We start from the raw sequence: 27164 nt of genomic DNA, 5'->3' as shown, positions 1-27164 counted from the left end.
GAGCTTAACATTTCGTTCATCATAAATCCTACCATAATACTCAAAAGGAATATTTTAACATTTTTATTATTTTTAAACAGTATTATGTAATTATATCATAAAATTTGTGTTCCGTTCAGCCGTGAAATTTCGGAAAATATTTCATGATAGGTCCTCTACTAATATAATCGCGATGATTACACAGACAAAGTTAGGGGTAAACACTACTTTCGAATAAATTAAACAAACCCAAAATCGTCTAAGACAATAATCTAACAGCCCATTTATAATGGAAATAACATGGAACAGTTCGCTTTGCCTAAGTTAAAATCCATTACAAGCTGACGCTAATAAAAACATAACGAGATGAGAACACAACAGAGTCGACGCTTACATCTGAAGCCAGTACAATCAAACGGCGCAATACTGAGAATCCAGCCTCTAATTACAAAAATATAGAATACCCGCTTTCCGATTCGTTAAATTGACTCGAGCATTGCCGACGGGGAGGAAATTAAACCGGCAGCAATCCAAATAGTTGCCGACACCTTGCCACGGTTATCGCTGTAAGTGGAGTTTGATTTTATGTTAGGTAATTAAACTTGAATAATATATATATATATATATATATACAGTAGGTATTTAACGACTAATATGATGATAACGATGACGTCAAAATATAAATAATAAATAATATAGCGTATCAGAAATTTACTATACTATCTACTTTCCTTCATTTTGTGGCAACAAAACAAAGTGACAGCAAACAGGTAAAATCTACATACTGAATGGTACTTAATATGTTTTGCTATTACAACGTCGACATATTTTCAATATTGCTAAATCTTTATTACAATGAATTACCGGTTTACTCGAGTTTCATACACGCAATATATATGCACGTGTATTGGTATATTAATATGAGAATTTAAGGAAATTCTTCCTTATTGAACAACACAAATAAGCATTGTAAAATACACCAATATACAAATAATTTGTTTGTTGTTAAATCCTTCGTTTTTAACCCTATTTTTATGATACAATCAAGGTAATCAAAATGTATAATGTATGTGTTTATATATTTGCACGTAGTAGGTATATGATGATGTAGCGGTTTACCCTGCATAGCATCATTGCTAGCAATATATCCTCTCAAGTTGACCTCCACGCGGTTCCCCCTGAAAAACGTCATGGTTAATTCTTATCGAATTTATCTTGGTGGGCTAACTGACCTGCTTTCGTCATCCCCTATTATTCCTCACTAGTACCCCGTCAACATATACTGTAGCGCATTCAATTATCATTCTTTAAAAAAGAACCTATGACCATGTGTTCCATTCCCGGAAATATGTCCATTTATATTAATTTTTAATTATTCTGGATGTTTTCTATTCTTTGCGATTATTTGTATAAATTAGGGGGTTTTTTTTATTAGGTAGATCTAATTTATATGGCATATCCATTCATGTATCCATGGTACGAGCTCCAATTAATTTTAAATTTAATAATGTCAGCAGTTATTTTTTTTTTAATAATTAGCTGATTTTTGATAAAGCCGTAGGCTTTGCTTGCGTGAACCTATTATGGGAATTTTAAAAACTTTCCTGAATATTTAATTTTTTGTTTTTAATGAATTCCTGTAAATAGTCATGTCTAGATTGAGTTATTTCGGCAATGTGTTGATCTCTCCTTGGTTTTTTTCTTTTAAATACATAAAAAGCGTATAGTAAAAAATAAATAGATAGAAAACATTTTGTTATAATATTTAAAAAAATAACAGTTATAAAAAATATCGATAATAAATCGAAAGCTCTAGTTTGGTTTGAGTTTGGTACTTCGACGTTGCGCCGCGCGTCGACCGTCGACTGTTCTAGCCGCCAGTCCGCCAGTCGAGCTTTATCGCTCGTGTTGTATGCATGTAATGAGAATGTATCCGCGTTTTATTCAAACCGAATCACGTTGAATCGTAAAGCTAGTGATGTTATCCAGACTTTAACATCTAAAACACTGATTCGGTGATCGAAAATACAAAACGTTGGGTTTTATTGTGTGCTTACTGATTTTATTGTGACAGTGTACGGTGTTAGAATTCAGTGTAATGTGTTTGTGTTGAAACTGGAATTATAGTGCATCTGGAATTGGATTTATACAGATTAATGCTAGCAGGTTTGTACTTAATCTATCGAATACCTAATCTATGTAACATTAAATATATTTCTCTTTTTCCAATGGTAGATAGGTATAACATTAATTTGACCGTTTGCAACTATTTTTTTTCTATAAAATTTAGGTATAAACATAGCGGTTTTATATTTAATGTTTATCATAACTGTCAAGTTATGTAGTAACTATATCCAAACGGTTTTAAATAATACATTTTTGTAACTTTTTGAATTGGGAAATACCCGATTGGTAGGGTTTTGCGTAAATTGTTCAGTCTGTTTTTAATGGATGATAATGAAATAGTAACCCGCCTGATGACAGTATACGCCGACGAGTCAGGTCAGGTCGAGGTCACTAGTGAGGGATGATAGGTGAAGATGGAAAGGCAGGTCAGTTAGCCCACTGTGATGAAACCACTAGGAATGAATTATGATGGTCTCCAGGTGGAACCGTGGGCGTAGGTCGAATCTATACGGTGTATTGCTAACAATAGGGTTGCTAGTCCCCATTACTAACAATCCCTTCTCCCCCTGTTTAGTAATGTTGTAATAAATTAATAGGAATTGTACCTAACCTAGTCTGCTACCCAGGGCTGGTGTATACCTACCAGCTGGAGGGGGGATTGTTAGTAATGCAGACTACCACTCCCATTGCTAGCAATGTACCCTGTCAGGTTGACCTCCACGTGCCCCCCACCCTGGAAACATTGCACTAAGTATCGTGTGCCAATCGTGAAGAATACACCTGGAGCTATATTTTTCACGATTGGCTAACTGACCTGCTTTTTTATTCTCACCTATCATCTCTCACTGGTGCTCTGCCACAATATACCGTCAATTATTAACTGTCCACTGCTGAACATATGCCTTCTCCATAAAGAAGGTTTTACCAGTACTTGCCACGTTTGGTAGGTGGATTGACAACTGTTGTTAGGTTTTTGATAGCCCATCCCATGACCATTAACCGCCCTTAGTCGCCTCTTACGACGCACATGAGAAAGAAAGGGTTAGCTCATTCTATGCCGAGACCACACAGCTTCCATCAGGAGGGGGGGGGGGGCATTGCTAGCAATATACTCAGTCAGGTCGACCTCCACGTGGTCCCCCCTGGAAACCATCGTGCTGAATTCCAAGCGTATTCATCGCGATGGGCTAACTGGTGACCCGCCAGTGTATACCAATACCGCAGGCGGGGTTACCATTCCATTATCATCCCATATAAAAAACCTTCCACCATTCTACCATTTTATTGTTATTCCTTAAAGTATGGTAATAAATTAATGGGATGCATCCTTTGTAAAGTTTGTTAAACATGGGATGCGGTTACTTCCATTAGTTATTTTCAATTAAAGTCGTAGTAGGTAAGTAACCTTGCTATTAATAAATAAAGGGTACTAGTAATGGTGAAAACCGCATCAAAATTCGCTTAAGCGTGCTTCGAGATTATATATCGGATATGGGAAATAAATAGGGATAGTTATGTAGGTACTTGATAGTGCTTGCATTGATTTTTTCTCCTGTTTTTACTAATATATATATATATATACCAAATGGAGGCTTTATATAAAAGTCGTTTGCTTGGGCATCTCTGTCCCATTCGTGTTTCTACCGTGAAGCAGTTGTGTTTGCATGGCTGTGTTTCGGTTTGAAGTCTGGGATATGGCATGAATTTACTGGGTACAGAGGAATAACACCTCAGGAATGGCAACGCATGGGGGGTATCATGGGCGAAACAGTATACTCTCGTTATATCCACGGTACTGCTCATGTCTATAGGCGACGGTTACCACTTTCCATCAGGTGGGCCGTCACTTTGTTTGCCTAAGTTGTATAAAAAAAAAATTGGGATAAATAAAATTTTACGCAGTTAATACAGTAAACAAAATTCCAACATTGCGCGTCGATGAAGCCGGTATGCTTTGAAGTTATTTCACTTTAGTTTTGTAAACGTTCCTAACTATATTGTGAAATATTATAAACTGCTTACAAATATTTCAACAACTTTAGTTTAAAAATTCTATTATTTTTAATACAATCAGAATATGTACCAAACAAGTACGGAATGTTTTTGAACTGTACGCTTAGTTTGTAATATTTTAGCTTTATTCTAATATTAAATCAAATTTATTTTTACTCCACGCAACTACCTTTTACTTTGAATTGTCACAACTTTATTGGAGGGGACCTGGTGTCTAAGATACAAGTTAAGACTTAGTTTAGTCTACAGATCTCCCACAAATTACGACACTTTTATTTTGTATTTTGTATAAAGTAAATTATATAGGGTCGGCAACGCACGCGTAATACCTCTGATATTGCAGGTGTTCATAGGCTACGGTAACCACTTACCATCAGGTTGGCCGTATGCTTGTTTGCCACTTCAGTGGTATAAAAAAGACACTGTAATTTGTGGAGATGAATAAACTAATTATTTCTTTTTCTAATTTTACTAAAATTCTCATCTCCCCTCTTAAGGAGAGGAGATGGCATACTAACCCCCGGCAGAAGCACAGTCGACCGGGATTCAGGGCCCCAGGGAGAGAAACCGGCGTACAATGCGGGCAGAATCTAAGAGCACCGCTTTCTGCATCTTTCCCGGGAGTGAGTCGCCTCGGAATCCCAACCGTCTGAGATGTTGTTCCAGACTGGTTGGGATAAGACCGTTCACCGACATAACGATTGGGATGATTTCGGTAGATGCCACCCCCCACATTTCGGTCACCTCGTGAGCCAGGTCGAGATATTTTCTCTTCTTCTCGGTTTCGGCTTTCACGAGGTTCTCGTCATGCGGTATGGTGAAATCCACCAAAAACACCCTCTACAGTGCCCGAGTTTTATTACAATAATAATAATTATTATTATTGTAATAAAACAATGTTTATAACTCAACAGGTACAAAAATAAAACTAATTGGAACTAGTTGAATCATTATTATCATATCAGTCTTTGCTAAACATGAGGCTTTGCCAGTAGTTGCCACGCTTGGCAGGCGGATTGGCAACCACAGTCATGGGCGACGGTAATCACTATATTACCTAATTGAGAAAAAATTGCACGTGTATTTGTTGGTCTTTCAAGAAAGAGTATGATGCTCTTTTCTTGAAAGTGTCAATGTTCGGGAACACTCTTTGTTCTTAGGAAATACTGGTACTGGGAATTGGTTTCGTATTTCGCTTAACTAACTAAAAAGTTAATAATGCAGTAAAATGTTTACCAGAGGGAGACTTTGTACAAAAGTCGATTGCTTGGATACCTCTGTCCCATTCGTGTTTCAACCGTGAAGCAGTTGTGTTTGCATGGCTGTGTTTCGGTTTGAAGGGTGGGATATGGCGTGAATTTACAGAGTACAGAGAAAGAACACCCGAGTCCTTAGGAATGGCAACGCATGTCTACAGGCGATGGGTACCACTTTCCATTAGGTAGGCCGTCAGCTTGTTTGCCATTCTAATTTTGTATTAAAAAAAAAATATATGTGATGATAAAAAATTTGGATAGCTACTTTGTTGATCTCGTATTAATTCTATTATGATTGATTCGAGCTCTACAAAAGACTGCCTTTTGCGAAGCAAAATCTGTTGGGTAACACGAATTGGCGTTGTAAATTCAAATATTTTTAAACCTATACAGGTTAATATGTAGTATACGAGTATATATGCCTACAATATTATCTTGCTGTTCATATTGTATGTATGTTTACAATTGAAGTAGTTTTTTTTTTTTTTAATTTGATCATTTGAAGACCTCGGGTGCTTATCTACAATACGCCCAAACAATAAGTCACAGTGACTAGTATTTTTTTTTGTATGCAACTTAGAATGGCAAAGAAGCTGACAGCCCACCTGATAGAAAGTGGTAACCGTCGCCTATATACATGAATACTCCGTGGACATAACCGAGTATACTGTTTCGCCCACGGTTCCCATCATGCGTTGCCATTCCTAAGGACTAAGGTTTTATAACTCTACCCTGTAAATTCATTGCCATATCACACCCTTCAAACCGAAACACAGCCATTAAACACAACTGCTTCATGGTAGAAACACGAATGGGACAAAGGTAGCAGCGGTAGTCCCTCCCAAGCAAACGACTTTTGTACAAAGTCTAAATAAAATCACAATTTAACATTTGTGTTGTTCTTATAAAAAAAATATATATATATATAAAGGGAACAGTCGATTACGTCTCAAGTGTATAAATCTTGCTACCTAACCTTTTCTAATCGGTGGAAACCCATAAAATCAATCCGCGCATTCGAACCCGAAAGGGACGGGAAGTCCCAAAAAATTTTATCACTACTAGGCACACGAGTTCGTATGAAAAATGGGTTAGCTAAGGCGCAACCGACGTTTTTATGGGGTTATGTCTTGTCGACACCTTTTGTTTTTGGGTTCATTTCGCTGATAAAAAGGTTTCAGGACTGTGCGCCACGTAAATGAGGAATTGTTTAGTTGGGATGGGTCCGTTGGATCTCAATTAGGCGGGGTTAGAGTTAACTTGGTATATAACTTTCAATTTTGGTACATTTTCTGTGATTTAGTAATAGAACAATGTAGAATAGAGTATATATATAGTAATAATAAAATAGAGAAAATAATTATACTAGGTATATATAATATATATATAGTACTAAGTATATTTAATATATAATAAACCGAATCGTGCCACGTCACGATTTTCGTTTTCGCTAATCTCCGAAGTCGATCGATTTTAATAAAATTTGAGTAAAATATTATAGTTTTCATCGCAATAAGAAAATGGACCGATAGATGGCGGTATATTTTTAATTGGTGAAAATGGAATGGTAACCCGGTCTGCGCTATCAGTATACACTGACGAGGCACCAGTGAAGATGAAAGCAAGTCATTTAGCCAATTGTGATGAATTTAACAAGAATTAATTACGATAAATTCCAGGGGGAACCGCACGGAGGTCGACCTGATAGAGTATACTGCTAGTAATGGGATTGTTAGATCCTGTTACTAACAATCCCTTTCCCCCCAATAAATGGCGGTAGGAGGTAGAACAACGTTTGCACAGTCAACTAGTTGACTATATAAATAAAAAAATTGTATGTAAACTTGTTGGCCGTGTGATCCCGGTATAGAATAGGCCTCCCTTTTCTATTCCGTAGGTGTCGTAAGAGATGACTAAGGGAACTTATGATCGAGAGATGGGCAGCAGCCTCCCTATTAGAACATCACCAAAAGGCAAACTGCGATTGCCCCCTGCTTGCCAAGCGTGACAACTACCAGCAAAACCTCCCTTATAGTGGAGGCTATGTGCAGCAGTAAACAAGTAAAGGATATATATATATATATTTTTTAAATGGATAATAATGGAATGGTAACCCCACCCGCGCTATCGGTATACACCGGCGGGGCACCAGTGAAGGATGATAGGTGAGGATAAAGCAGGTCAGTCAGCCCATCGTGACGAATTCAACAAGAATTGTTCATGATGGTTTCCAGGGGGAACCACGTGGAGGTCGACCTAATAAGGTATATTGCTAGCAATGGGGCTGTCAAACTCCATTGCTAACAATCCTTTTCCCCCCAAAGGTAGATATTATAATGGTGATTGTATATAGATACATACACATTCACACGGACAAACCCACACACAATTTTATTATATTTCTTTACCAATAATTACTATTCCTTTTTCATGTACATTACTAGTAATTAGTGATGTATGCCTCCAGGCCTCATATTAGGCTGCAAAGGATTATTTCACAAAATAATTTATTATGAATAAATTTGTACTAGCTTTTGGCAAGAATAAAGGCACGTATTATTAGTTTCTTTTATATTCTTGGCACAATTAGTAAATTATCTTGGCTTGTATTTTCATCTAAATACCATATAACAAAAGGAGGTATTATTATTATTATATATATATTCTTTATTGCACTAAAACATACAGTAACAACAATAAGTTAATAACAATGTTAGCAAATATATATATATATATATATATATATATATATATATATATATATATATATATATTGAAAGACACAATATTAATACATTATACAATATATTTTAAGTCGTTTACTGTCTACTGTTGAGCATAACTCGTCTTCGGTCGACCGGTAGATAACGCCATACGGACGTTTACGCCACCAGGCGACTGTTGGAATAACATCCGCTCCAATGAGACTAACTGCATCTGCATTACCAGAGGAAGACTTTGTACAAAAGTCGATTGCTTGGGTACCTCTGTCCCATTCGTGTTTCAACCGTAAAGCAGTTGAGTTTGCATGGCTATGTTTCGGTTTAAAGGGTGGGATATAGCGTGAATTTACAGGGTACAGAGGAATATCATCTAAGTCCTAAGGAATTGCAATGCATTGCAACGCGTATCATGGGCGAAACAGTATACTCTATTATGTCCATGGTACTGCTCATGTCTATAAGCGACGGTTACCACTTTCCATCAGGTGGGCCGTCAGCTTGTTTGCCATTCTAAGTTGTATAAAAAAAAAAAAAATAATTTTTAAAAAGTTATTAAAACAGCATTTATTAACTAAACAAAAACTTGGGTTGGTCGCCTGGTAGCGACTGCTTTCAACATAATAATTATTGTAGTGAATTATTTATATTGTATGTTTAATTAATTAATGAAATATATTAATTATGCATCATTTATATAAGTATGTATCTATATAATACAATTTTATCTTTGGCTGTTAAATTGGTCACACAGGGTTACACTCTGGGTTTGTTGCACGCGTCCGTGTAACCTACCTTCAGGCTGCAGCTGAAAATCAGTGCTTTGCTTTTAAGCAAAACCATCACTGAGCTGCAGCCTATTTGGGTCACTGTGACACACATGGCGAAACCATATTTTATCTTTTGTTGTATATTTTAAAAAGTGTAAATAATTTGATTGTATAAACTCATTTGTAAATTTACGTGTGTCATAAATGGTTCAAATATTTGGGGGGAAAGGGATTATTAGCAATGGAGTTCGACATTGGAATGAACCTTATCGATTGCAAAAACGACGATTTAAATCGGATCATGATCTTGACACACAAACACACATACACACACACACGCACACGCACACGCACATATGCACACACGCACACATGCACATATGCACACATGCACATATGCACACACGCACTCACGCAAACATGTACACACACACACGCGCACACGCATATACGCCCACACGCACACATGCACATATTCACACACGCACAAATGCACTCACGCACACGCACACACATGCGCGCACATACATTCAGAAAGAGAGAGAGAGAGAGAAAGAGAATCACAGAGAGATATGCGTACAAGGTATATAGACAAACTAGCTTGTACCTGCGAATTTGTCAGCCTATATCCTACTCCATTCCATATGGTAAGTGTACCAAATTTCATAGTGGTTGTTTAAGCCGTTAAAGCGCTATAAGGTAATAAACAAACAAACTCACTTTCACATTTATAATGTTAGTAAGCATTGACAACCTTTTCAAAGTCGCTTAAATATAAATAACAAACATGAAAAATACACAAAAGAAAAAGTTGTAATGCTAAAAATATTTGATGTGAACACGAGAAAAAAAAAAGGAATATGCCGCAAGGAATAAAGGAAATGTTTAAGAATTAAAATATAATAAAGATAAAACAGAGAGAGGTAGCTAATGCAACGCTGAAGCCGGGAAAAGTCGAGGTCCGAGTTAATGCTTCTGTATGACATGCGCGATTAGGGTTGTCACTTATCTGGATAATTTTATATATTTGTATTTCTTTCACTTTTCTTTTAAAAAGCCATATATTCTACTGTAGAATATTTTTCTATTTCTATTGTACAGTAGAATAGAATATTGTAACTTAATTAACTAACCGGAGGGAGACTGTACAAAAGTCGATTGCTTGGGTACCTGTGTCCCATTCGCGTTTCTACCCTGAAGTAGTTGTGTTTACATGGCTGTGTTTCAGTTTGAAGGGTGGGATATGGCGTGAATTTACTGGGTACAGAGGAATAACACCTGAGTCTCAGGAATGGCAACGCATGGGGGGTATCATGGGCGAAACAGTATACTCTGTTATGTCCATGGCAATGCTCATGTCTATAGGCGACGGTTACTACTTTCCATCAGGTGGGCCGTTAGTTTGTTTGCCATTCTAAGTTGTATAAAAAAAAACTGGTTTGTAACAAATTTGAGCTAGCTGTAGTAATCTTTATTAGTTTTTTTTTTTAGTATTGAAGGGTCCCGCGATTAATCACAATCCCACCTAATGGAAAGCGATAATGTGGTCTAATGTGGAGCTCGCGAGTTCACGAATAGACTATTCACATTTAATAATAATTAATCAGTTTACTAAATCATTGGCATACAATCATTGGCGTATTAAGAATATTCTCCAGAGGATGATGGGGGGGGAGGGTTGGTTCCTTACAAAGACGCGTATATGTACTTTTAGGCACCTCTTTACTCAGCTGTAAGCTCTGTCCCTGATCGGGCATTACTCCTGGGTTGGACATGATTTACCCGCTCCCCTCTTAAATATGCCCATACATATAATAGTCAAGATCATTTAAGATTAATTATTATATAAAAAAAATTACCTAAATACTAGTCTGCTATAATTCCAGATTATTCTCTGAACAGATCAGAGAACTACTGTTCACAATTGACATATATATATCGCGTAACATAGACAAAAAAAAAATAGATCCAGAAACTCATTTTTGAAACGGTTTAAAAATCGAACGCTCGTGGATTTTATTTTTGGTATTTATTCGTCACACACACATTGCCCGCTTCCGGAGTACAACGTGAATCGTTCAAATGCTGTCATTTATCAGTCTTTTTTATTTATTTTTTCTGTATTTTTTTTTACAACACTAACAGGGCCTTTGAATTTTATTTATTTTACACTTTATTGTAGACACTAATAATACATAAAAAATAGATAGATAGATACTCTTTATTGTTTCCTCCAAAAGATTACAATAGTAAACTTATTATAAATATAAATAATTACAAGAAATAATCACAATGAGAAAACAATGGGCGACCTTATCGCTAAGAGCGATCTCTTCCAGGCAACCTTTGGATGGAGAGGAGTAATTATAAACAATTTGGTAGGAGGCACGATGAAAAATTTTGTTAGTTCTAGATATGGGAGATGTAATACATATAATATACATAAAATATGACAGAGATAAGCAAATGTACAAAGGCGAGCATTTTCAATGCAACCAGACACCCTGTATACGTTTTTACTATATATGGTATTGATGATGTTTATTGAAAATTCTTGCTTATTGATAGTCCACTACAAAGAAAAAATAAACAACTTTTATAGCTTCGGTACTAAGTGTGAGGTTAGTCTTGAAATAAATTCCAATAAATCTATATTAAAATTGAGACGTTTCGCACTCTCGAATTGCGACACTAGCGACGTAATGGTTCCATATTGTTCTGATAGATGCATATTAGTGCAACTTTCCAATGCGAACTATTGTAAACCGATCCCAATTATGACCTTATTCCTGTTGTTTCATGAGTGTAGTATAAAATTGACATTGACAATAGATTGGATTTACATCGATCTTGGATTCAAGAGTAGACCTGAAGATCGGTATTTAATCAGTCAGGGCTTATCTCTGTGGCTTTAATATCAGTATGTATATATAAACTGCACAACAGTTATTTATATTTATATATTATATTTTATAGTTATTGATATTTGTATTTATGTAGTAGTTGTATATTTAATTGTATGTATTTATTTATGTAAAATTTAAAGTCATGATATAATTTTGCGGTTTTATGCACATGTCTTCACGATGCACTTTTATATCAGTTAACGATGTCATTCTAACATGTTTGTTTCCGTAAAATTGGTAATCTATATTTGTAAATCAACGTGTCTTGGTAATCCCTTATGGACTCCAGCGATTCAGGTTCGCCTAGTGCGGGCTTCAACGTACTCATGTTATAAAATTCTTGTGTTTAATAAATAAATAAATAAATAAACAGAGAGCAAATTGAATTTGTACAGAGCTTCCTTATGCAGTGCAACAATGAATTAGTTATAAATAGGTACTAAGAAATTTTGTTTATGTACATTCCCACGGAAATAGAAGATAATCGATTCCAGTAAGTGGTAATATAAAATTTATGCATTTTTTTTATCTCGATGTTATGCTAAAAATATATTTTTTTCACAACTGGGTATAGCAAACAAGAAGTTTCGTCTTAATTTTTTTATTTTTTATTTTATTTTATACAAAAATCCACAGCTCTTAAAAAATAACTTACATGCTAAGTCTCTTATGAATACAGCCAATAACGGATTTTATTTATACAAACAAAAATTATGATTCCAAAGCGAAGTAGGCAAGTTAGAGTGGGTGTATGCAAGTAATATAAGTACATGTATGACAGAAACCATGTATAATAATGAGTGTCCATAAAGTTAGGTTAATTGATATATAAAATAATTAAAATCCACGTTGCTAAAGTTCAGATATTGACAGCAATGATTAAATAATACAAATGTAATGTAAAAAATACAAAGTAGTTATTACGCTTGGCACACAGCTTGGCAACTGCAGTTATGTTTTAAGAGGGACGCTGCTGCCCATCCCTCGCCCTCCCTTAATTACCTCTTACGACACCTACGGAAAAGGAATGGATGGCTCATTCTATCTCGGAATCACACAGCAAACTATATTTGTTTATATTTTCTAAGTAGGTACTTTTGTTTGACAACATTACCATACGTAATGTAAGTTAATTAACCTGTAGAGGCCTCATAGGGGGGGGGGGGTTGCTAGTACTTATTACGTTTGGCAGGCAAGTTGGTAAACGCAGTGTTAGACTTTGGTGAGGCCATTAAGTTCCCTTAGTCGCCTCTTACGACACTCACGAAAAAGGAGGGGGTGGCCTATTCTATGCCGGGACCATATGGCGATAACTTAGCCATTTCGTACTTATTGCCTCTAAAATTCTATAACTTTGATGTTTCTGATCTACTGTATCTAATATTTTTAAATGCCGGCCGGTAAACTAGCTGACGGACCACCTGGTGGAAAGTGGTAATCGTCGTACAAGTGCTAACAGTGGTACTTGAACGAGGAAATTCTCAATTCAATTACCAGAGAGAGACTTTGTACAAAAGTCGATTGCTTGGGTACCTCTGTCCCATTCGTGTTTCAACCGTGAAGCAGTTGTGTTTGCATGGCTGTGTTTCGGTTTGAAGGGTGGGATATGGCGTGAATTTACTGGGTACAGAGGAATAACACCTGAGTCCTCAGGAATGGCAACGCATGGGGGGTATCATGGGCGAAACAGTACACTCTATTATGTCATGTCTATAGGCGACGGTTACCACTTTTCATCAGGTGGGCCGTCAGCTTGTTTGCCATTCTAAGTTGTATAAAAAAAAAAGATTTTTTTTGCGTGTATGCTACTCTATTACTTCGCCAATTCTATTTTGATTTTGATGATTATTTTTATAAGCAATAGTATCGTGTTCCTTTCATACAAATTTAGTTGATTTTTTTTTGTTTTTTTTTTTTTTGGAATCTAAATCCTTAATATTTGCGCTTTTAATCTAACTCTATTTGAGAAACTTGTGATAAAACAACGAGTCGTATTATCTTTTGCAAAGGGCTTGACGTATTTTGATGTATGAGCTACCCTCATTTATCAAAATCCGTCAAATTGTTTGGTCGTTGCGTCCGAGTAAATAAACTTATATATAAGTACTTAAATATATAAACATAAAAATATAAATTACATAGAATTATGTAAAAACAAAAAAAAAAAAGATTTAAATTTACAAATTTTTAATGGAATTTTATGTTGAACTGTACGAATATTATTATTTATGCACAAAAAATAAATAATTCACTCTTGCGCCACCTACCCATTTCTATCTGTTCTCCTTTAACCAAAAGTGGTCTGTAAGAGATTGTCCTAGCGACAAGATCGCCTTTTGTACCTTTATGTGTATATTTCAATCTGTATTTATGTTGCTGTATTTCACTTGAATTATTCATTTGTCATTGTATATTTTTATTAATAGTGCAATAAAGAGTTAAATAAATAAATTAATAAATATATGTAATAAATATTTTTTTATACAACTTAGAATGGCAAACAATTTTGTGGCAGCCCTATTCGAATCAATGTTTCGTGTTGAATTATGTTCTCGTACAGCCAAATACAATGACTGTTACATTTAAATTTGGAATCCACTCTTTGCACGGTGCTGTAGGTAAATGGGGGAAAATAAAGCCTTAAACTTTGTTTTATTCCTCATGTGACATACTGTCTGTTCTTATCCTTATCTCGCATTATATATATATATGTATGTGTATATTTAATATTTTATTATATATTTTAATATTTTATTTAACTGTATATTTGTTTATGTATTGATAGTTGTAGCACTTCAGCGGCCCGCTAACGAAATGCTTTCTTACTGTACTGGGTTGACTGGAAGAGATCTCTGTCAGGGATAAGTCCACCCTTGCTCACAACATTTATAAATACATAATTTTATATGTAACTTACAAGTGCAATAAAGAATATATATATATATATATATATATATATATATATATATATATATATATATATATATATATATATATATATATATATATTCAAGTATATTCTACATGTATCCTACAGCTCTGCCTGTGTCGTTCCAATGGGTAACTCTGTTCCATTCGTGTTTCTACCGTGAAGCAGTTGTGTTTACATGGCTGTGTTTCGGTTTGATGAGTGGGATATGGCAGTGAATTTACAGGATACAGAGGAATAACACCTGAGTCCTCAGGAATGGCAATGCATTAGGGGTAGGTATCATGGGCGAGACAGTTATGTTATGTCCATGGTACTGCTCATGTCTATAGGCGACGGTCGGACGGACCACTTTCCATCAGGTGTGCCGTCAGCTTGCTTGCCATTCTAAGTTGCATAAAAAATAAATACAAAGGTTATATATCAGTATGTATTATTCGAAAAAACCTCTCTAAGTTCCCACAGGAATATATTCCTTGAAAGGAAACGTCAAGGATATTTTTAAACATTATCAATTACTTACACCGCCTTATCCCTTCCGCGTGTTTATGCCTTGTTAGCTTAACGTGATTAGAACTGTCAACATAAATAGATAAACTTTTTAAGTCTACATACAGGTTATACGTGTCTGTCTGTCTGTCACGCTAGACCCCATAAGATAAGTGGTAAACTAATGATAGATACGTTTTCGATACCGCTCTTATCTTGTATGATAACTTTTAATTGGTAAATGTCTATTAGTATATTTCTTACATATATAAGAGATATATTTAAAGATATATATATGTTGCAGTCAAAACTCTTAACTAGTCAAAAGTACTTTTGACTAGTTAAGAGTTTTTTTTCACAATATATATATATATATATATATATATATATATATATATATATTAAAATTACCTCATTTTTTACAAAATATTTATTATTTATATTTCAATATCAAATTTAAACTAATGAAAAATTTAATTTAATAAATTTCTTCGGGATCAATTTGTAAGTCATTTCAAATAAAAAAAAAAATCAAATCGGTTCACAACTGACGGAGTTATGAGGTAACAAATATATATAAAAAAAACTGAATTAAGAACCACTTTTTAATAATTTAAGAACTTTATTTTGAAGTCTGTTCAAAAATTGTAAAAATTTTTTTTACTAGGTAAACAACCTACAACAATTTTTAATTTTTCACCACATATTTACATTTCTGTTTTGCCAAAGGTTGATTGGGAGAAAATACTATATAGCATTAATCCTTCCATTTGTATAAGACATTTTTTGTTATGTGGTCAATAGGGGGGAAAGGGATTGTTAGTAATGGAGACTAGGAATCCCATTACTGGCAATACCCAACCAGGTCGACCTCCTCGCGGTTCCCCCTGGAAACTATCATGATTAATTCCTGATGAATTCATCATGATGGGCTAACTGGCCTGTTTTCATCCTCATCGATCACCCTTCACTGGTGCCCCGCCAGCGTATCCCGTTAGCGCAGGCGGGGTTACCATTCCATTTTCATCCAATAAAAAAAAGATGTGGTCAGTAAAAAATAAATAAATAAAGCTCTTTTTTTTTGTTATTCTGCAACCATTGTTATTTTCGGAAAAATATTTAATTCACAGGTAGATTCCTTCGGAAGATTTCGACGCCACCTGCATTATCTGTGACCCCATATTTATTTTCCTTGTCACAATGGTTCCCTTATATTTCGCGATACGAAATCCCCATCAAGCTCCTCTCTCTACCCATATGCTAATGTTTGTTACCAAACATTCAAGTACAAAATAAACAGACAAGTCTTCGAAACATCTGCCTTTTAACTTTTCCGTTAAATGATAAGTATTTCGTAGTGTTTTATTGTAGATTAACAAAACAAAAACGTCTAAATTAATGTCTAAAAATCACTATTTTTGAAAGTTCTATTTGAATTGACGTAGCCGAATCGAGGTTAGTATAAGCTGAAAGATATTTAAGTCTTCTTACCTGCGTCTTTGGCCACATGCTGGATATGTTTACTAACCGGCTTTAAAAATAGTCTATAAAATAGTCTAATATATAAAATTCTCGTGTCACGGTGTTTGTTACCAAACTCCTCCGAAACGGCTTTACCGATTTTCATGAAATTTTGTGTACATATTCGGTAGGTCTGAGAATTGGCCAACGTCTATTTTTTATACCCCTCAATGATGAGGGTGAAACACTAAAAAATTTTTTTTATTTTTTTGTCATTTTTTTATTTTTATTTAAATTTGATTTAGCATTAAAAAATACATACATCTTCAAATTTTCACCCTTTTACGATCAACCTCTGTTTTTTAAGCGCGATTTTTATATTTCGCAATAAGTGGTAAAACAACGTTTACGGGGTCAGCTAGTATATATACCTATACATATACCGTTTTTTTTCTTCTCTACCCAAAGGAGAGACAAAAAGAGATTGCTTTAGTAATAAGACTGCCTTTTGTACTTCATAAGTGTAATGTATTTTTATCTATCTATTTTTCTTAAGGTGGTGCAATAAAGAGTAAATAAATAAATAGATATTTATTTTCTATGTTTAAGTATAACAGGTTTCTTTTTAATATTTATTTCTCTAGTAAATTATTAAAATTCGAAATAAATTAGAGAAATTCGGCGGCGGTAGTCACTTACCATCAGGTGAGCCGCATGCTCATTTATCCCTTGTAATTAGGGCTGCCATCACCTAAATTGCCGACACCGGATAAACACGGTCAAAATCCCGGACATTTGGCCGATATATGGTTTTTTCCCCGGACCTTCTGAAAAAATATTTTTTGTAATAAAAATAAAAACTGTTATACAAAAACAGGGTTATTATGGATGATTTTGTAACTTAGATTTACTTCAGTTGATCGCCTACCTATAAATGTAATTGGATTTCCCCTAATAACAAAAGTGTCCAGGTTATACTAGGACACTTTTCCAAAACCCTTCAAACTAGGACAAATCCGGGGACTTCCGGACGGATGGAAGTACTACCTATATATATATATATATATATATATATATATATATATATATATATATATATATATATATATATATATATATATATATATATATATATATTCTTCCCTTATATTTCGCGATACAAAATTCAAGCGCCTCTATCAACATGCTGTGTTTGGTATCAAACACACAAGTACCAAATAAACAGACAGGTCTTATCCGAAACATCTGCCCGAGTTTCCTGCGTTATCTTTCCTTTCCCTTCAAATAATAGGTATCAAGGCAATTTATTCCTTAATCGTATCAATTTAATGTTTCTTATCCGTCGCCGATATCTTCTAGACACGTTTGTTTAGATTAGAGATTCTCAAAGTTGACATTTTTTTTTGATCACTTCTGTGGTGTAGTGGTGTAATACATCGCTTCACATTCCGGTGATTACAGGTTCGTTTCCCGCTCAGTACAAATATTTGTATACATGAGTATTTCTGTTAGTCTGGGTATTTTATTTTTTTATTTGGAAAATAATCAGTACAATTAACAGAAGAAATATAATTTCGTTAAAAAAGTAAGTTATATATAAGTTCGTAAAAAAATTAAACAAAGTTCGATATACAGCAATCATCATCATCATCATCATCTCAGCCATTATCTGTCTACTGCTGAATATAAGCCTTCGCCTTGGGGGGGGGGGCGGGTTACCAGCAGTTGCCACGCAGGCGGATTGGCAATCGCAACCAGGCATTAGAGGTGTTCAAAGAAGGACTGCTTCACAAAGGAAAGGGTGGCCTATTCTATGCCGGGACCACACGGCCAATATTTCCCATGCCTAATTAGTAGTCCTCAGGAACGGCAAATGTTACGTAGATGTCACAGCGACATCTGTTTATTGTTATAATGCCACTTGTATGTTTTTCGAAATTGTATAAAAAGGTCGTGGCAAAATCAATTATTTTGATCTAAAAACTAAACTAAAAACTGAACCGATTTCGATAAAATTTCTATGGCATAAATCTGATAGCGTAGCCTTTCAGATGAAAAAAGAATTTTCCAAATCGGTTTGGAACTGAAAGTGTTGAGGGGAAAGGGATTATTAGTATTGGGGTCTTACTGACCCATCGCCAGCAATACAACCTATCAAGTCGATCTCCACGTGGTTCCCCCTGGAAATCATCGTGGTTAATTCTAGTGGAATTCGTCACGATGGGCTAACTGACCTGCTTTCATCCTCACCTATCATCTATCACTGGTGCCCCGCCAGCATATACCGATTGCGCAAGCGGGGTTACCATTCCGTTATCACCCATTAAAAAAAAATTACAGAATTATGAGGTAACAAACAGAAAAAATACAACCGAAATAAAAAACTTCTTTTTGAAGTCGATTGAAAATTAAACGAAACAAAACAAATAAACGAAAATCAAAATTATAGTAATAAACCGCAAAACTGTCACACCACTTTGACTACCACTGTTATGAGCTAATAAAAATCAACGAAAACATTTAGTCTTTATTGTCATAACAATAAAAGTCTTAATAGCATGTTTCTTATTTCGTCCAATTGTAACTTTACCGTCAATAAACTCGAAACTGTTGGTGGTCCAATTTATGTGTTAAATTTGAGATAAGCGTTGATGGATAGATAGGTTAGTATTTTTAAAAGGTACATTTATAACTTCGGATTTTAACATAATATATTAAAACAGCGGGTTTACCTTGAAATGAAATTCCGAAATTTCGGACTCAATTTCGTGTTTTTGTTTATACCAAAATCGGATCAATAAAATGGAGTTTAACATTTCGTTCGTCATACATCCTATCATGAAAGTCCAAAGGAACAATATTTTAACATTTTTAATATTTCCAAACGGCATGTATTATGTAATTTTAACATCATATTTTTGTTTCGTTTGGTTCTGAAATTTCGGAAAACATTTCATGGTAAGCCCTAAAGTTAAAATAAGATATGTACAGTATTTTACTGAACTAGTTGTTATCTTGTGGAAGTGGGATATCACTAGTTATATAATTAGAATTATTCTGTTTAATTCCACTACCATTAGTATGTGAACACGTGTCGCAAAACATGCATGAACAAAATGGCAGTCGGAGATTGTTGACTAATATGGAAGGTTATGGAACTTCTTGTAGTAATAGTGGCAGTCAATCTTCGAGTGTTGGCAGTCGCACATATACTAATGGTAGTGGAATTAAACAAAATAATTCTAATTGTTACTGCATCTAATCTATGGTTGCTGCAAGGATCGTGAAGTGTGAAGCAAATTGCGACGACCTACCAATCAGCAGCTACATTCAAGTCATTCGTCATTTTTTACTGGATGCACTACTTTCTTTTTTCTTTTCTTTTCATATATACAAACATATTTATAATTCATATTCTCATATATATATATATATATATATATATATATATATAATTGTTTCCGTATTAAAATCATACTTGTATCAAGAACAACTTACGTTATTACTGCAAACCCAGTAAACTTGGGAGTAAAGGGATTGTTAGTAATGGAGACTGAGAATCCTATTGCTAGCAATATACCCAACCAGGTCGACCTCCTCGCGGTTCCCCCTGGGAACTGTCATGGTTAATTCCTGATGAATTCATTATGATGGGCTAACTGACCTGTTTTCATTCTCATCTATCACCCTTCACTGGTGCTCCGCCAGCGTATCCCGTTAGCGCAGGCGGAGTTACCATATCATTTGCACCCATAAAAAAACCCAGTAAACTTGGAATAACCCATTTTGCAAGGGCAAGTCAACACACATGCCCAGATACTAATCAAATAACCAATGTACTTTATTGATATACTAGTTTTTATCCGCGATTCCGTTCGTGTGACCATTAATTAACCAGGATAGCACATTTATGCCCATGCCCCTTTCTACCCAAAATACTGTACGTATTTTAAAATTTCACGACAATTTGTTTTAATTGGACGATTCACTGAGTCGTTAATTAAACAAGAGGTAACAAACCAACTCACTTATACATTTATAATACTAGCTGCGTCCCCGGCTTTGTCCGCGTAATTAAATTATTTTATTATTTAAACCGCCATCGAGTATCTGTGTACATCTTAAAGATTGACTGGTAGAGAGAGTTTATGACATTAAAAACACATTTTATCGATTAATAAAGTTTAAAAAAATATAAATCAGTACATTAAATATCCTATGTTTTAAGTTAGAATATAATCTAACCGTGTACCAAATTTTATTCAAATCCGTTCAGTAGTTTTTGCGTAACAGAGTAACAAACATCCTTACAAACTTCCGCATTTCTAATAGGAGTAGAATTGCTAAGAATTTAGAATTACAGTTATTCTGTTGGAGTCATAGATTGTTTCATTTGCTCTTCTAATACAGATAATTGTTTATTGTAGGAACATTTATGTATTTCTACCCGAGGGAGACCGTACAAAAGTCAATTGCTTGGGTACCTCTGTCCCATTCGTGTTTCAACCGTGAAGCAGTTGTGTTTGCATGGCTGTGTTTCGGTTTGAAGGGTGGGATATGGCGTGAGTTTACTGGGTACAGAGGAATAACACCTGAGTCCTCAGGAATGGCAACGCATGGGGGCTATCATGGGCGAAACAGTATACTCTGTTATATCCATGGTACTGTTCATGTCTATAGGCGACGGTTACCACTTTCCATCAGGTGGGCCGTCAGCTTGTTTGCCATTCTAAATTGTATAAAAAAAAATTATTTATGTATATATATGTTTATTTATTGAACATATCATGTGTATATTTATATTAATCTAATTATATGTTTATAATATATGAATATATTTTTATTACTTTTTATATTTCCTCTATTCAATAATGCACCGCCTACTTAGTTCTCGGTTTGCCCAATGCTTGATTGGTAGAGAATACCGTCCGGTGTTAAGTCCGCCATATGTACATAGTTACACTGTGCATTAAAGTTTAAATAAATAAAAGTCAATAAATTACAGGATAAATCACATCAGCAATGATCACTATTTCAATTTTGTATTTCTTTTTTTATATTAATACCCGCCCACTATGTACTTTTTATTATAAACACATTGTGATTTGTTAATCTTTGTCGGGTGCCCACGATACAGGTTCGCCCAGTGTGGGGCCATATGTGGGGGTATATATATATATATATATATATATATATATTAGAATTAAAAAGTATTAAATTAGAAAGTTTTTTTGAATTTTTATTACTTTATATATCTGTATGTTACCGTTTTTCATGTGAAAACGGCCGGATTGATTATAAGGAAATGTTCACAATATTTAAGGCTGAATGTGGGTCAACAAGGCATTGTGGGGAGGGCGACAGCGTCCCTCCTCAGCTATGATATTACTTGGGAGCGTATATTTTTTCTTTTTTCCATTTAAATTGTAAATACCCACTCGTATTTTTACCGCGAAGCAGCTGTTCTTGCATTTTGAAAAGTGGGTGCGTTTCGGCTTTTTTTTTTACGACCGATCTCAAAAAGAAACAGGTTGTCAATTCAATTGTGATTATGTACTTATTTTTATGCCTTTGTACATTTATTTATAGATATTAGGTTTTTTTTTAATGGATGATAATGGAGTGGTAACCCCACCCGCGCTATCGGTATACACCGGCGGGGCTTCAGTGAAGAATGATAGGTGAGAATGAAGTAGGTCAGTTAGCCCATCGTGACGAATTCAACAAGAATTGTTCTCGATGGTTTCCAGGGAGAACCACGTGAAGGTCGACCTAATAAGGCATTATGCTAGCAATGGGGCTATCAAACTCCATTGCTAACAATCCCTTTCCCCCCATAGATATTAGGTTGTAGCAAAAATGTACACAGACGGACTAATCCGTTAAAGGGATGTCTTCCAGTCATTCTTGAGAAATCTTTTTGTTTGAGCTTTGAAGGCATGGACGGTCTGCGACATTCTGGCATCATTTAGGAGGGGGAATTCCAGAGTCTAGCAGCTTACACTATAAAGAATTTTAGTGCAGGAGTGGGGGTTATAGATAGATAAGTCGAATTTTAGACAATGCACGCGGGGATCAGGGATTCTGAGTGAAACTCGCTTAGGTAATTCTAATGTATGATGTTTTAGACAACGCACGCGGGGATTAGCCATTCTGAAGGAAACTCTCTCGTAGGTAATCTGGGGCCGAAGGATCAAACAAAATCTTGTACAGCAAGGATAGGACGTGTAAGTCGCCGTGCAGGTCCCGGCATAGAACGGACCATCTCTTCCTTTCCCGCGGGTGTCTTAAGAGGCGACTAAGGAAGCGTATGGTGGAGGAATAGGCAGCAGCGTCCCTCTTAAAATAACTGTAAAAGCTTAACTGCCGTTGCCAATCCGCCTGCCAAACGTGGGAACTACTAGCAAAACGGAAGGCTAATGTTCAGCAGTAGACAATTAACGGCTGAAATAAAAAGGATAGGATGTGTATGTTACGTCGGTACCTTATAGGGAACCAGTTGAGTTGCTTGCGATAGCTGGAGACGTATATATTTTATATTTGTTACTTCATAACTATACCGTAATTTGTAAACCGATTTGGAATATTCTTTTTCCTATTTAAAGGGTATACTTACAGATTTCTTCCGTAAAAATTTTATCAAATTTTATCAAAATTGAGTGCTTTAGTTTTTAAGTCGAAATAACTTTGCTTGGGTACCTCTGTCCCATTCGTGTTTCAACCGTGAAGCAGTTGTGTTTGCATAACTGTGTTTCGGTTTGAAGGATGGGATATGGCGTGAATTTACTGGGTACAGAGGAATAACACCTGAGTCCTCAGGAATGGCAACGCATGGGGGGTATCATGGGCGAAACAGTATACTCTATTATGTCCATGGTACTGCTCATGTCTATAGGCGACGGTTACTACTTTCCATCAGGTGGGCCGTCAGCTTGTTTGCCATTCTAAGTAGTATAAAAAAAAAAAAAAAAAAAAAAAAAAAAAACTGGTTTTCCACAAATGAAGTCGGTTGTTTTATCACAATCTTAATTATTATTTATAAATTTTTAAGGGTTTTTACCTTTTTAAGGTATATCAGCTCTATTGTACCGTGAACTGATTTCTCACAAAGGATTTTATTTACTTTGTCTATTCTTGGAAAGAGAGGAATTAATGGGCATCATTAATTTACAGAGATGATCAAAAATTTCTGTTTTAGAGTCAGCTATTATAGATTGCTGTGTGGTACCGCCATGGACTGGGCCACCCCTTTCTTTCCCGTGGGTGTCTAAATGGCGACTAAGTGCACATTTTAGACGAGAAATGGACAGCAGCGTCTTTCTTAAAACATAATCAACACCTACGGCAAAGGAAGGAGTGACTCAATCTACGCTGGGACCAAACAGTATGTTCAGAGTCATGATGAGTTCACCATGAAATAATTACGATGATTTTTAAGATAGACCGCGTGGAGGTCGGCCTGAGAGCGCACGTTACTTGGCATTCCCTTTGTCCCTATTACTAACAATATCTTGCTTTCAAGACACAAATATTACTTATACATTTAATCGACGTTTGTTCAATCGATCACAAACTTATTAAATTACCATACAAAGTTACTAAATTACCAGTAATTTAATTAAATACCTTCAGGCTACTAAATCACTCGAACCGAGTGTCAGGTTTAGATATATTATTAACTGCGGCCAATCTTACAAGACAAATTGACCTCTTTTCGATTAAATTCAGAGCTCAGTGTGAATAATTTATTTCTCTTGCCCACCTAACGTAGTTTATCAAAATCGGTTTAGTGATTTTAAGATTGCTTGGATATAGGAAGTGGTAGTGTTTTTGATATAAAATGAAAAAGGTAACATCGCCTGCGCTATCGGTATACGCTGGCGGAATACCAGTGAGGGATGATAGGTGAGGATGAAAGCAGTTCAGTTAGTAAGGAACACCGGGGGGTTTTAGCCGGTAGGAGTCCGGCAGTATCCATATATCTCCCCCGAGGTATATGGGTCTGCATAAAGCATTTCCCCTCGTCAAAAAAAAAAAAAGAAAAAAAAATAACCACGATAGTTTCCAGTGCAAACCACGTGTAGATCAACCTTATAGTGAAATTGATAGTAATTGGTCTATTCAAACTTATTACTAACAAATCTTTCCCCCCAAATCCTGGCAGGTTGACCCTCCACGCGGTTCACTTTGGAAACCTTGGGACCATCTTGGTTAATTCCTGAATGTTTCAATTACTCCATCGTGTCGTTCCACCACAACCTATAAATTCCTGAACAGATTTCAATGTATGGGGTAACGTTAGAATCCTTACATCATTCCGGGGTGACACTGCATATCAACCATATCGTGTTACTGGAAATTGTTCATGACAGGACATTTGTGTGTTTAATTTGCGCAGTAAAATATACTTGTCTTGATAATATTCATGAAATTACTATTATAATATCTTCTAAAATATACGACAAAACGTAAGAGGATCGATTTGTACTTTGTATTCTTGAACTTAAGTCTTAAACCAACAAAAGAGCATTGATTTCCTTCAAAAAAGGTCACGAACCAAAGCCGTGTCTGTGACACGAACGGATCCGAAACGTGTTATCAGAAATTGCCATTCTGTCCTCGCGCCCTAACAGTAAATTTAATTATAGCTAATTAATTTTTGGTGTGTGGTCCCGACAAAGAATGGGCCACCCCTTCCTTTCCCGTAGGGAGCTTAATAGCCGAGGGATAGGCACCAGTGTTCCTCTTAAAACATCACCAAAAGTCTAACTGTTTGCCAACTCGCCTGCCAAGCATGGCAACTATTGGCAATTCTCCTCCCTTATGGGGGAGGCCTATTCAGCAGTGGACAGTCAACGGCTGATATGATGATAATTAATTTTGCAAAGTTTTAAACGGGCTTCCAATCGAAAAGTTGCCGCGCAGTGGATTTTTGCGGACCTGTCAGTGATTGATGCGGTCCGGTCGGGTCTATTGGTTCAGGCTACACGAGCGGTTCTACCGCTGCAGGAAACCGCTTGTAAAACGTCACATTCCGGTTTTATTCTCAACTAGCTGTATTCCGTGACTTCATCCTAATAAAATAGTATATTAAGTGCTAATTTGGGATACAACCTACCCGTGTACCAAATTTCATTCAAATCCGTCAGTTTTTTACATGAAAGACACAAACATGTATCCATCCGTCGTTATAAACTTGCGCATTTATAAAATTAGGACTAGTTTTTACCAGTGACTTCATTTACATGTTTGGGCTATATTGATTACCTGGAACTGGGTTAAGTAGGGTTTGTCCTTATTATTGTCAAATACAACAAATTAAAGTAGTAACTAATAAATAAACGAACTTACTTTCTAATTTGAAATATTAATAAGGATTAGTAAGTTTTACTTCGCAAAAGAACACCAGCTACTGTCATAATGTATTATATTGTTGTTGTGAACGATAAAATGTTTTGTAGACGCATTAGATTCTTTCCATAGGACTTTATGTTTTACAAGAGGAAAGTTAACGATTAAAATATAGTTTCAGACATGTCTTTATGAATGTGAATTAGCTCTCGTACTGGGATGGCCTCCTAGGGATTCTAGGTTAGGCACGGCTCAAATCCTTAAATATCACAAATCTATGTGCTGTTTTCATTCTGTGCTGAGTAAATTCGACGTAACCGGACTCCGCACCGCTCCATGTTAATCTCCTCTGTTTTTGGGACGGTCAAACCGTTCGTGTACAATCAATTAGTTTTGGTTACATCCACTAGTTCCGAATTGTGGTTAGTTTGCTTGATTGATGAGGTCTTCAATTATTGTCTTGGACTTTCTGTTTGTAACGTATAGTTACTCGACCCTCACGTGCTGTTTACTCGTCTGTGACCATTAATAAAATCGTAAGGAGTTAAATTAGAATTCTAATGTGTGTTTGTTTTGTACTGTTTTAGAGACATTAATCTTTTATAAATATGCTACTGGGAAGCTTGTAGGAAGTACACGATATTGTAAATCTGAAGAAGAAGATTCTTAGAAATGGGAATAACCAGTCTCATTATTCGCAATAAACCCTGTCACAAATAAAATACCACAATTGTGGCAAAGAAGACCGCCTTACTGTACTTATACAAGTGTATCGTTACATTTATTAATTGTCTTGCTTATTCCTTATATTGTATTCTGCAAATAAAGTATACTCATTCATTCATTCAAAACCACGTTATCGTACTTTAAAAATTAAACTACTAAATCGTATTTTGTAAAATTTTGTTTCCTTTCAGATAAAAAAAGAATTTTCCAAATCAGTTTATAACTAACATTTATATTTTATTATGAATTTATCAAATATTGCTTTATTTATTTCTCTATTAAAAAATGCACCGCATATAGTAATATTTTATATATTTATTGTATGTATATATTTATTTAATATATTATGTGTATGTTTATATTATATGAATTTATCAAGTATTGCTTTATTTTTCCTCTATACAAAAATGCACCGCCTACGTATTTTTCGGTTTGCC

General features: G+C 35.4%; 1 protein-coding gene across 2 annotated transcripts in view; it reads left to right on the top strand.

Moving 5' to 3' along the window:
- The first annotated feature begins 1816 nt into the window (after positions 1-1816).
- LOC116412753 (B-cell receptor CD22-like) overlaps positions 1817-27164 on the top strand; it is a 517626-nt gene continuing 492278 nt past the window's right edge. For both annotated transcript variants that reach the window (XM_052891825.1, XM_052891826.1), the window contains exon 1: positions 1817-2145. The gene's annotated coding sequence lies outside the window, so the exon portion shown is untranslated. The remainder of the gene's footprint in view (positions 2146-27164) is intronic.

This window comes from Galleria mellonella, unplaced genomic scaffold (assembly GCF_026898425.1).
Source record: "Galleria mellonella isolate WM207_F2 unplaced genomic scaffold, CSIRO_AGI_GalMel_v1 utg146, whole genome shotgun sequence".
In the NCBI taxonomy this organism is placed as follows: domain Eukaryota; kingdom Metazoa; phylum Arthropoda; class Insecta; order Lepidoptera; family Pyralidae; genus Galleria; species Galleria mellonella.
Note: the sequence above shows the minus strand (reverse complement) of the source record. Positions and strands in the feature narration are given on the sequence as shown.